This window comes from Theobroma cacao, chromosome 7, assembly GCF_053813885.1.
Source record: "Theobroma cacao isolate CCN51 chromosome 7, ASM5381388v1, whole genome shotgun sequence".
Taxonomy (NCBI): Eukaryota; Viridiplantae; Streptophyta; class Magnoliopsida; order Malvales; family Malvaceae; genus Theobroma; species Theobroma cacao.
The window spans coordinates 15,671,452-15,681,563 of record NC_142645.1 but is presented as its reverse complement, the minus strand read 5'-3'; the positions used below and the strand labels follow the sequence as shown (position 1 = coordinate 15,681,563).

The 10,112-nt window shown below is 32.3% G+C and overlaps 1 non-coding gene across 1 annotated transcript; it reads left to right on the top strand.

The window, feature by feature from the left end:
• Positions 1-7,843: 7,843 nt before the first annotated feature.
• LOC148761741 (small nucleolar RNA R71) lies at positions 7,844-7,950 on the top strand. Its single transcript, XR_016027674.1, has one exon. It is a non-coding gene; the product is annotated as a small nucleolar RNA R71 (small nucleolar RNA).
• Positions 7,951-10,112: the final 2,162 nt, after the last annotated feature.

Here is a 10,112-nt window from a genome sequence, read left to right as displayed (position 1 = left end):
AAATCCTCAAGGCACAATATATTTCATAAATCATTCTTGATTAAATTAACTTGCATTGAAATTTGACGGTGTTACACCTGAATTTCCTTTTCTTTATTTAATTGCATAATAATTGAGCCTAGCCTTAACGTAAAATTCCAATTTTGCAAACCTCACTCCTAAACATCTATATTGTTTTAGGAAATATATATTCAGCTAAATGAATATGGTAGAAAGGTGATGTTGATGTGAAAAAAGTTCAAAATATCAAAAATCACCCCACTATTTACAATACAAAGAAAATAAGTTTGAGGGTGTGAAATTGTAACAAAAAAAGGAAAAAAAAGAAGCAAAAGTAGAATAAAGTTTTGAACAAAAGAATGGTTCAAATGTGAAAGAAAAGGTGCATGTGGAGAAAGAAAATAGAGCTCTATATATAGGTCCTAGAAAAATTATGTGTTTAGGGTGATTTAAGCCACATTAGTATCCTTTATCCTACCTTGACCTAGCCATACATTACAAGTTTTATTGATCCCTAGCTTTGTTTCATCTACATTAATGCAGAGAGTGATGACAAGTAAACTCTTGGAATTCTAGTACTAATTTGAATTTTGTGTTGGCATAAAATCATCTATAGTCATGATATTCTTGGTAATAGATTTCACACACACATGGAAACCCGTTCGAGAATGTGCTTACATTAGAATTGGAACATGAGTTTGAATAATACCTATATTTGTCCTTAAGTTAAAGATTGATAGATATACTTTTGAGGAAATTATGGGGAATCATTGAGTTGGTGCACTTTATCTTTAGTAGTTGCTTTTTTTATTTTGCTTTCATCATTTAAATTATTTTTCACAAGTTAGTTTCTTTTCTATGATTTGCTCAAAGACTAATAAAATCTTAAGTTTGGGTGTGTGATAACTTTTGGATATAAAGTTATTTGTACTTAATTTAAATAACAATTTAGCTTAGTTCTTGTAGTAATGCATGAAAATTAATTAGGTTTTATCTAGTTATTTTAAGTTAATTAATTTGGTGAGTCATTCTAATCTTGGTTAAATTTGTTCTTAAATTGGTGTTAATCTGCCTAAGATAAGTTATTATTGATTTATTTGTGCCTTGTAGGTGTTTATTGAAGGACTTTTAATGGATGAAAGAGAGAAATTTTGGGATGCAGACCTTCTTTGCATATGTCTCAGTATTTCAATTATAACTTTCACTACAGAACTCTAAATGAGCTTATTCTTGGACCATTAGAAAGAGAAGAGAAAAAGATACAACTTCATGTTAATCACTTTTCCTAGTTTGACTTGAAAGGTAATCAAGAACCTTATTGAATTTGATGCACTACAGTAGTCTTGGAGAGATCATGATTTTTGCAAATTAAATGGTCAAGGCCGCGACCTTGGTGGAGGTAGTCTTTGGCTTATGTAGTCTAATAAGAAAATCTTGTGTAGAATTGAGTTCTTTCTTCATCCATCTTGGCCAACCTTTCAGAAGACTTCTTAGGAACACAGAACACTAGATTTAGAGTTGAGATTCAAGCCACAAAAATCATTAAGAAAAAGTCTCATTGAAGCTAAGAAGAAATCAAGGGACTCGAGAAGATTTGGAGATCTAGATTGCAATTCTTGCGTTTCTTTTATCTTTTTGTTAATCTTTTATTTTCATGGTTTGGTTTTGATGCTTAAACTTAATTAGATGATGATGTGCGACTGTCAGGGGAACTAAATCATTTATCAAAGACTATGATTGAACTCAATACGTAGTCTAATTTATATATCTCTCTTTTACTTATTTTTTATGGTTTTAAGTTGTTTATTCTATTCTATTCTTAAAGCTTCTAATTGCTTGATCACCAATTAGATTAATCTAGAAGCCTATGTTAAACCTCGACGAAGGAAATTTAGGTAGACCTAAAATAGAAGAGCATATAATCGAATGCACTTAGTTGATTAAGTGGTTTGATTTGCATACAGGGTAGACATAAAGTTATAAGCCATACGTAGCTACAATTAATGCATGAACTTAATGAATCTTTCTTCAATTTAATTTGCATAGACATATAGTCAGTTAATTGGGAAAGGTATTTTTACAAGAGCCTAGACAGATACTTGTAAATAAATTAGGACTCTAACTTTGTAAGTTAATCCATTAAACTAAGTTAAAAGAGAGCGACAATATTCAGATGAAGTATTGTGGGATATCATAATCTTAAGTTTGGTAGTCAGTCAAGTTTAATAAAGTAATTTAGCTGAGTAATTTTATAGTAGTTTTAGTATTTAACTTTGTTAAATTTAAATTTTTTTTAATTTAATTTTTTTTAACAAAATTAGGGTGTGTCAATTTTAGAAGTTAGTAATTAGGAATTAAAATAATTTTCTGTGGGAGTGATACTCTACTTTATCATTATATTACTTGTTTGTGATACGTGCACTTGGTGAAAAATCAACAACATGCTTCCACTTAGATTTTTATTAATTAGAAACTTCTAGGGTTTGATTGCAAATTTGTAATTTATGTGACATGAAACATACTTGTGTAAATTGGATATATTTCATATATAAATACATATTGAGCTAGGATGAATTCTTGTATATTGTGCAATTATTGTCACATTTAACTATTGGTCTTTATGGCTTGCTTAGATCAAATGGAATTGCCTGCTAGATTCATAAACCAGCCATGGCTCGAGATTGCATTGTGATAGTTTTTTGGGCAATTTTCTACACTTTGTAATTCTCTGAGTCTTCATTGTTAGTGTAGTAAGCTCAATGGAATAAATAACAAAACGTGGGTGAATTGGTATTGTAGAAATTTCCTTTGTAAGCTTAATGAAAATTAACCCTTTTTTGAAAAATAAATTTTCTTCTTGTGTCAAAAGCAAAACAAGTGATTTTCTCTTTAAATCAAATATTAACAATAAATCACAAAGCATAAAAATAAATCAAGACACAAGTATTTTTATAAAGGTTCAACTTTCTCAAATACTTATGTCCTCTCCCTTGGCTCACCAAGGAGTTTCAAATCCAATACAAAATCATGCTTTTTAACAGGATCAAGTGAAAACCCTTGCAATGACGATTTCATGAGATTTAACAATAACCCTTATAGCTATTTTTTAACGAGATCAAATGTTAACCCTTGCACTAACTTTTTAACGAAATCAAATGACAACCCTCACACTATCTCTTCAAGGTTAGGTTAGAACTGTCATGACCTGGAACTCCCCTTGAGCCCGTGACAACCGCCGCGATGTCTCGATCGACACTCATTACCCGGAATATCAACCGAAACCCCGCAAGGCTTTAATATTAGCTTCTCATTTCCCCTATGAGTAACTGTTGCCAAATATCATGTTCTAACAGATTTTAAACTATTTCCAAATCAAAACAATAGAAAAATAATTTTTTCCCATAGGGGCATTTTGGTCATTTTCTGTCAAACATCTCTAAATCTGCAAAAAATGTAGTATGCGAGTACAAAACACATAATTCATAATGAAAAATAAGTTCAAACATTTAAAACCTTTATTTAAAATGAAATTATGATTATTGGAATAAAATAAAAATAATGAATAAAATACTCAATTTTCTTATAAAATAATACTTTTAGAACACTACATAAATAATTTTTTACAGCGTAAAAGCAAAATAAATTCATATATATCGTAATATAGTAAGCCAGAGTATTTAATTTAATTTACAGTAACAAGTGGGCTCACGAACGACCAAAAGTATTAAAAGCAGTAAACCTACAGTTTTTGAGGAAATAAAGCCAATTGTAGCCTTTGACGATATCAACTATCTACAGCCTATACTGAGCCTGAAATGGGTGGAAAGGAGGGTGGTGAGATTATAAAATCCCAGTGAGTAAACAAATACCATCTAAAATATCTAAAATTGAGTAAATGGAGATAGATAAAATAGTTTAACATACTGTAATTCATTAATTTTTAACCTATTTCAACCAAGTAAAATCAATTCATATAAATCGAGTAATCAACATGGCTTATGAATTTCTTAAAAGCTTTGGCTCGTGCCAAAATCATTCTCATACCCAGTTATCAAGGATGCCTTCATCGAGGGCTATCCTAACCGAGTCCGCCAAGGCTGTTAAAAAGTCATGTACGCATAAATCATGTTTTTATTTTAAAAACATAGTCGTTCCTTGGCATTGGCTGAGTTCACCCTCACGTGGTGGTTTAGCATGAAGTGAATTCTAAAGTGTTAACCTTAGGAGTTATCCACCCGCGCCTCTCATACTGAGGTAAGAATATAACGGGGTTTACCATGCCACTCTAATAGGCTGGTCTACGAAAATCCGCCCACTGCAGTAAGCTAATCAATATCCCACCAATTCAATAAAAATTCAACAGCATGACATGGCAATTTATCATTATCCAGCCTATCAAGGCAAACAACAGTATATACATTTCAACACATATACCAATTCAGCCATTCATGCCAATATTGTCATCAGCCAATCAATTAGAACCATAAATTCACAATACATCAAATGGTCTCCAATTACTCTATTTTCAAAGCCATTATTCAATTTTAAGACCATTTATGAAATCATTTTATTTAAACATATTTTGTTTATAAAACTTAAAAATTTACCATTTAAACTCATGTTCCATAAAATCACAAAATCGAATAAAAACCACTCTAGATAATTAAGACGATAGTAAGGTTACTCACTATTTCGGGAATCGAATTCCAAGTACTCTGATTCTTGATTCCTCGGGTACTATCGCTTTACTTTTGCCAGAATGCTCACCACCTAGACATAATGCACAATAAGCCATTTACTACATTGCGCTAAATTGTTATAAAACCAATTTAGGCTTTATACTAATGTATGAAATGGGATGCAAATTGTTTAGATTACCGTCTAGACACGGTATTCTACACAAATTCATTTAGGTCCCTAATGAAATCGATATTGGCCTAATTCGTCTTATCACCCGATTAATTGGCCAACGCGTCCAATTTAGCTCCAAATTCTCCATTTCTTTTCCAATACCTTAATTCACCAAACATAAGTCAAATAACCTAAAATTTGGCAAAACCATCTTCCCTTTTCTTCTTGGAATTTTCGGTCAGTAATGGTGCATTAACACCGTGATTTTTCCTACTACTTTTCCACACCATAATTCATCATTTTCTAACCAATTCTCTTAAAATAAAAATTAAATTCATCCTTACTCAATACAAGGTAGGTTCGGCCATTAATGGGTGATGGGGAAAATGAATTCTTTTCTTGTTGTTTTGCTTCTAGACATGGTAAACTAACTAAAAACACTAACATAACTTGAAATCAAATCAATCCAACATCATTCTCTCTCCATACCCATTCTGCTAGCCATGAATCCTTCATGATATCTTGTGATTCAACCATGGAAAATGCAAAATAATGCATGGGAAAGGTAGATCACAAGTCGAAATCAAGAAATTTTACCTTTGATTACTTGATTACTTGAATTTTCACACTTTTCCCTTAAATTTTTCCACCTAGGGTTTGTGTTCTTCTTTTCTCCCTTTGTTCTTGCTATGGGCGGCTATAATGAAGAGAAATGGGCTGAATTTGTGCTAATTTACAAGGAAAATAATGAATGGATGAGATTTTGACGCATGTCACCATTCCATTGGTCCATGTGTCATACTTAGCCATTAAGCAATCTTTCTCCACCCCTTAAATTTCCTCAATTTTCCATGATAATATTGGGTAAAATCCATGTGCTGGACAAGTGTTGGGTGGTGTGAAATTACAATTTTGCCCCTAGGTCGTAAAATGACTATTTTACCTTTTTGCTCGAAAAATATTTCGAAATTAAAATTCTTCACTTCTCAAACTCAAATTATGTTTGAAATAGTCAATCTTGATCAAAAACTTCTTCCAACATTCCAATTTTAACCTCGGGTGGTAAAATGACCATTTTGCCCATGGGTCATGAAAATTCCAATTTGACTCCAAATCGGTCCTTAAACTCCAAATCACCATTTTTAGTCATTCTGGGGTTTTAAAATTCTTAATTTTATCTTAAAATCTCTATTCATACTAGTTCAAGGCTTAATTCAACTTAATTGTACCATTTGGTACAATACCATCCTTTAACGATTTTCAAGGTACCCAAATAAGCAAACATGTATTCTTATGTAAGAATGGCAAATAAACATATTGTAGAGTCAAGCTTGACAAGAACCTTTACCAATGTGTGTACAAAGGAATAATAGCAATGATTTGCCTCACAAAGGCCAGGTACTAAAAGTTTAAGCTTTTAGTGTACAAAGAGAAAAAAAAATATCACAAATATCAGTTTAAGGATTTGCAAATGAATGAGCTTGAATGGCTTTGAATGCTTTAGGGAAGACTACGATGATGTCTAGAGAGGAATAAGGATTTTGAATTATCTCTCTAGGTTTTCCAAGTGTTTCTTTATATTTTCTTGCTTCAAAATGAGCAAAAAAAGACATCTTATACTTGCAAGGAGATTTGGAGCCGTTAGAAACAAGTTTGAATTCTATCTGCCCATTACTGAGCTTGCAAATTGATTGCAAGGCTCATAAGATCGACTATGTTGTTTAAACATCTTGAATTAGGGCTTCCATAGTCAAGCATAAACTTATTTTACGTGATCTAGTTTTAGATAGCGTGTAACTTTGAAGTTTTGGCCTTGAAGATCGGCTACCAAGCCTTGAAGATCAACTACCAAGCCATGGGGATCAAGTAAAGCATCTTCAGATGTGAGATTTCTTGTGCTTATTGCTTGACATTCGACTCAGGACCTTTTGCTGGGATTTGACCTTATGCTTAAACACGAAATGAATCATGAAATTCAAAACATAACATAACGGAAAAATAAAATTTACGTTTAATAAAAGAAACAACCAAATCCCAGTGGATCAATGTTTGTGTTTCTCATGTAATTTTGAAATTAAGTATGAACATTCATAAGTTTAAGTATTACATACCTTGCTATAGATATTGTAATCAAGAGCCAATTAAATCCAAAAAAGTTTGTAATGAAGCAAGAAACCTAAAAAGAGAATAAGTCAATATGAAATCTTGCAATCAAAATCTTTACTTTTTTACTTTACGATTTGTCAAATCTTCAACCACCTAAGTGTTTGGCCTCTAACAGTGACCGAATAAGACCTTCTCAAACATAGGATTTTACTTGTCTTACAAAGTTTTAGCAAGTTGACCAACTTGAGTCTCAAGATTTGGAACTGATGCTGCTTAACTTTAAACGAGGGCAATTTTACTTTGTATAATGCTATCATTCTATGCCATGTACTACCTTAGTAGATCTTCCACAGCTGGCTTCTTTTTTGAAATAGGTGCACAAGCTTGCTAGTGAAATCCTAGAGGTTCATTTGGCCTTGGAGTTGAAGACAAATCGTGATTATTAACCTAAGAGAAATTGGGATGATTCCTCCACTTTGGGTTGTAAGTGTTGGAGTAGGGGTTATTCTGCTATCTATTTCTCACAAATTGCACTGTCTCTATTGAGCTTAAACACTAATGACTTGCATGATTATCTCCACATAACTCACAAGCTACAAAAGGACTTTACAAACTATTAATACAAAAAGATTCTAGAGTCTTAGTTAAAGTTGCTACCTGAGCAGATAACGTTGTCATATCATCAACATCAAGAATTCTAACTACTATTCTTGGCAGTGATCACTAGGCTATCCACTAGTAATTGTTTGCAGACATCTCTTTTAATAAATCATGTGCCTCATTTATCAATTTGGCCATTAAAGCTCCTCTTATAGTAGCATCCATGGTAGTCTGAACATTCCCACTCAAGCCATTTTAAAAAGTTTGAACTGGAAGACACTTTGGGAGACCATGATGGGGACAACACTTAAGCAATTCTTTATATCTTTCCCAAGCTTCATAAAATGATTCCGACTCTTGTTGCAAGAATAATGTGATGTCATTTTCCATTTTTGCTGTCTTAACCGGAGGGAAGAATTTGGTAAGAAATTTTTGAGCAAGATCATCCCATGTTGTTATAGAGCCAGTAGTGAGTGCATTTAGCCATCCCTTAGCTTTATCCCTCAAGGAGAAGGAAAAAAGCCTAAACCGAATTGCATCATCTGTTACACCATTGTGCTTGAAACTGTCACAAATCTCCAAGAAGTTTGATATATGGCCATTTGGATCATCACTTGGAAGACCCCCAAACTAGACTTAAGTTTGAATCATGGTGATGATGGCTGGCTTGATCTCAAAATTGTTTGCTTGAACTATCAGCAGTCGAATGCTCGATGGAATTCCTTGTACCAAAGGAATAGCATAATCCCTTTAGCAATGATTGTCAGCTACTACACACTCTTGGATTTGCTGTTCACCCTGTTGATCAGCCATCCTATGTATTGGAGCAAAACCTTGTTGATTTTCTCATCGCAGTTTGCAAAATGGTCTCTCAATCCCTAAATCACATGGTAATATCTTAAAGTTTTTTGCTCTTCTCATACAATGATTGAACACACCTTCAAAACAAAGAAACAAAACTTTAAGTAAGACCAATTTGTTGAATTTTAATATTAGCAAATAATAAAGAAAACAAAATCCCCGGCAACGGCACCAATAACATGTTGTCGAATTTGCACACACAAGTATATGTATTGAACAATTAATATAGTGATGAAGTAGAATATCATTCCCACGGAGATTTGTTCTTAAAGTTTCACTAAGTACTAAAATTATAAAACAAATTAATCTTATTTAATTAATCTAAAAATTAAAGAAAAAACTAATTAGAACAATTAAATGTCAACACTAAATAAACTAACAAACTAAATAAGTTGAGAAAAAATGTATATTAAAGACCTAAGATTATGGGTTCATTTAATATTTCATTTGATACTAGCTTTTCTTGTTATTTATCTTTCCTAGGTTGTTTTACTAGCCTAGAATCTAAAGCTACGGTCAAGTCTCCATCGAGTTGCTTGTACAAATACCTAACTTAATTAGTTCACTATATGTCTATAGGAATCAATTAAATTAAGCTCATTAAGCAAGTGTCCTAATGTGGCTATTAATGGCAATTGGCATATGTCTACTTGAATCGCTAATCAAATCACCTAAGTGACGTGAACATACACTATTCAAACATTAGTCCAATCTAAAATCTCTCTGTCAAGTCTCAATTAGATTCACAAATCAATTAATTATTGGCTAGACAATTGAAATCATTAAGAACATATTTAAATAATCAAAACCACACCCATTCATGATAAATAAAAGAAAAACTAATATTCAAAATACATGTTAAAATCCACCACAATCCTAAAACAATAGTTTAGCTCATAATATCTAATAACAACAATATCCAAAAAAGTTTAGCCATGAATCTAAGTCAAAGAAAATAAGAAAAACACTAAAGTAGAGAAAGAAACTAATTATTAAAGCTTTGTGATCTCAATTCTCTCTCAAATTCTCTTGTTTGTTGCTTTGTTCTTGGCTTTAATTCTCCAAAATAATTGCTTGTTGCCTCCCCCTTAAAATCTCTAGAAAAAGGTCCTTCAAATAGGCTCCAAGTAACCTAATTTCCAAAATCTCGTCAAATTTTTATTTTTGGAAAATTGTTTAGTGCCATGTCCTTGATTTCCTGGCACTGTGGCATTGAAGTTTTGCCTTGGGAGCACCATGATATTACTTTTTCAGTGCCATGATGCTGGGCTCTCAGTAAAATGTATGATGCTCCATTCTAGCTCAATTCCATGGCCATGATTCTCTAGCATTGTGGAATTTTTTGAACATAATTTTCACCTTGATCTATTCTATACTAGGTAAAATGGTATAGATAAAAGTTTTAGCCCTTCTCTTAACTTTCCAATGGCTCAAGAATCACATCAATTGGACTTTTGTATTGAAAGATACACCTCAAATACTGCATCATGTTCAGTCCATGAATACTATTACAGTGCTTTGAATTGCACAAATATTTTGACCCTAAACCAATAAGAATTGGGTGATGCAGTAAACATAAAAGTTGTTGCCCTTCTTTTTATAATTCTAATGGTCTAAGAATTATCTCATTTCGAGTTCTGTATAGAGAGATATCATTAAAATATAATAACATATAAGAATGAAGCCATCATCAT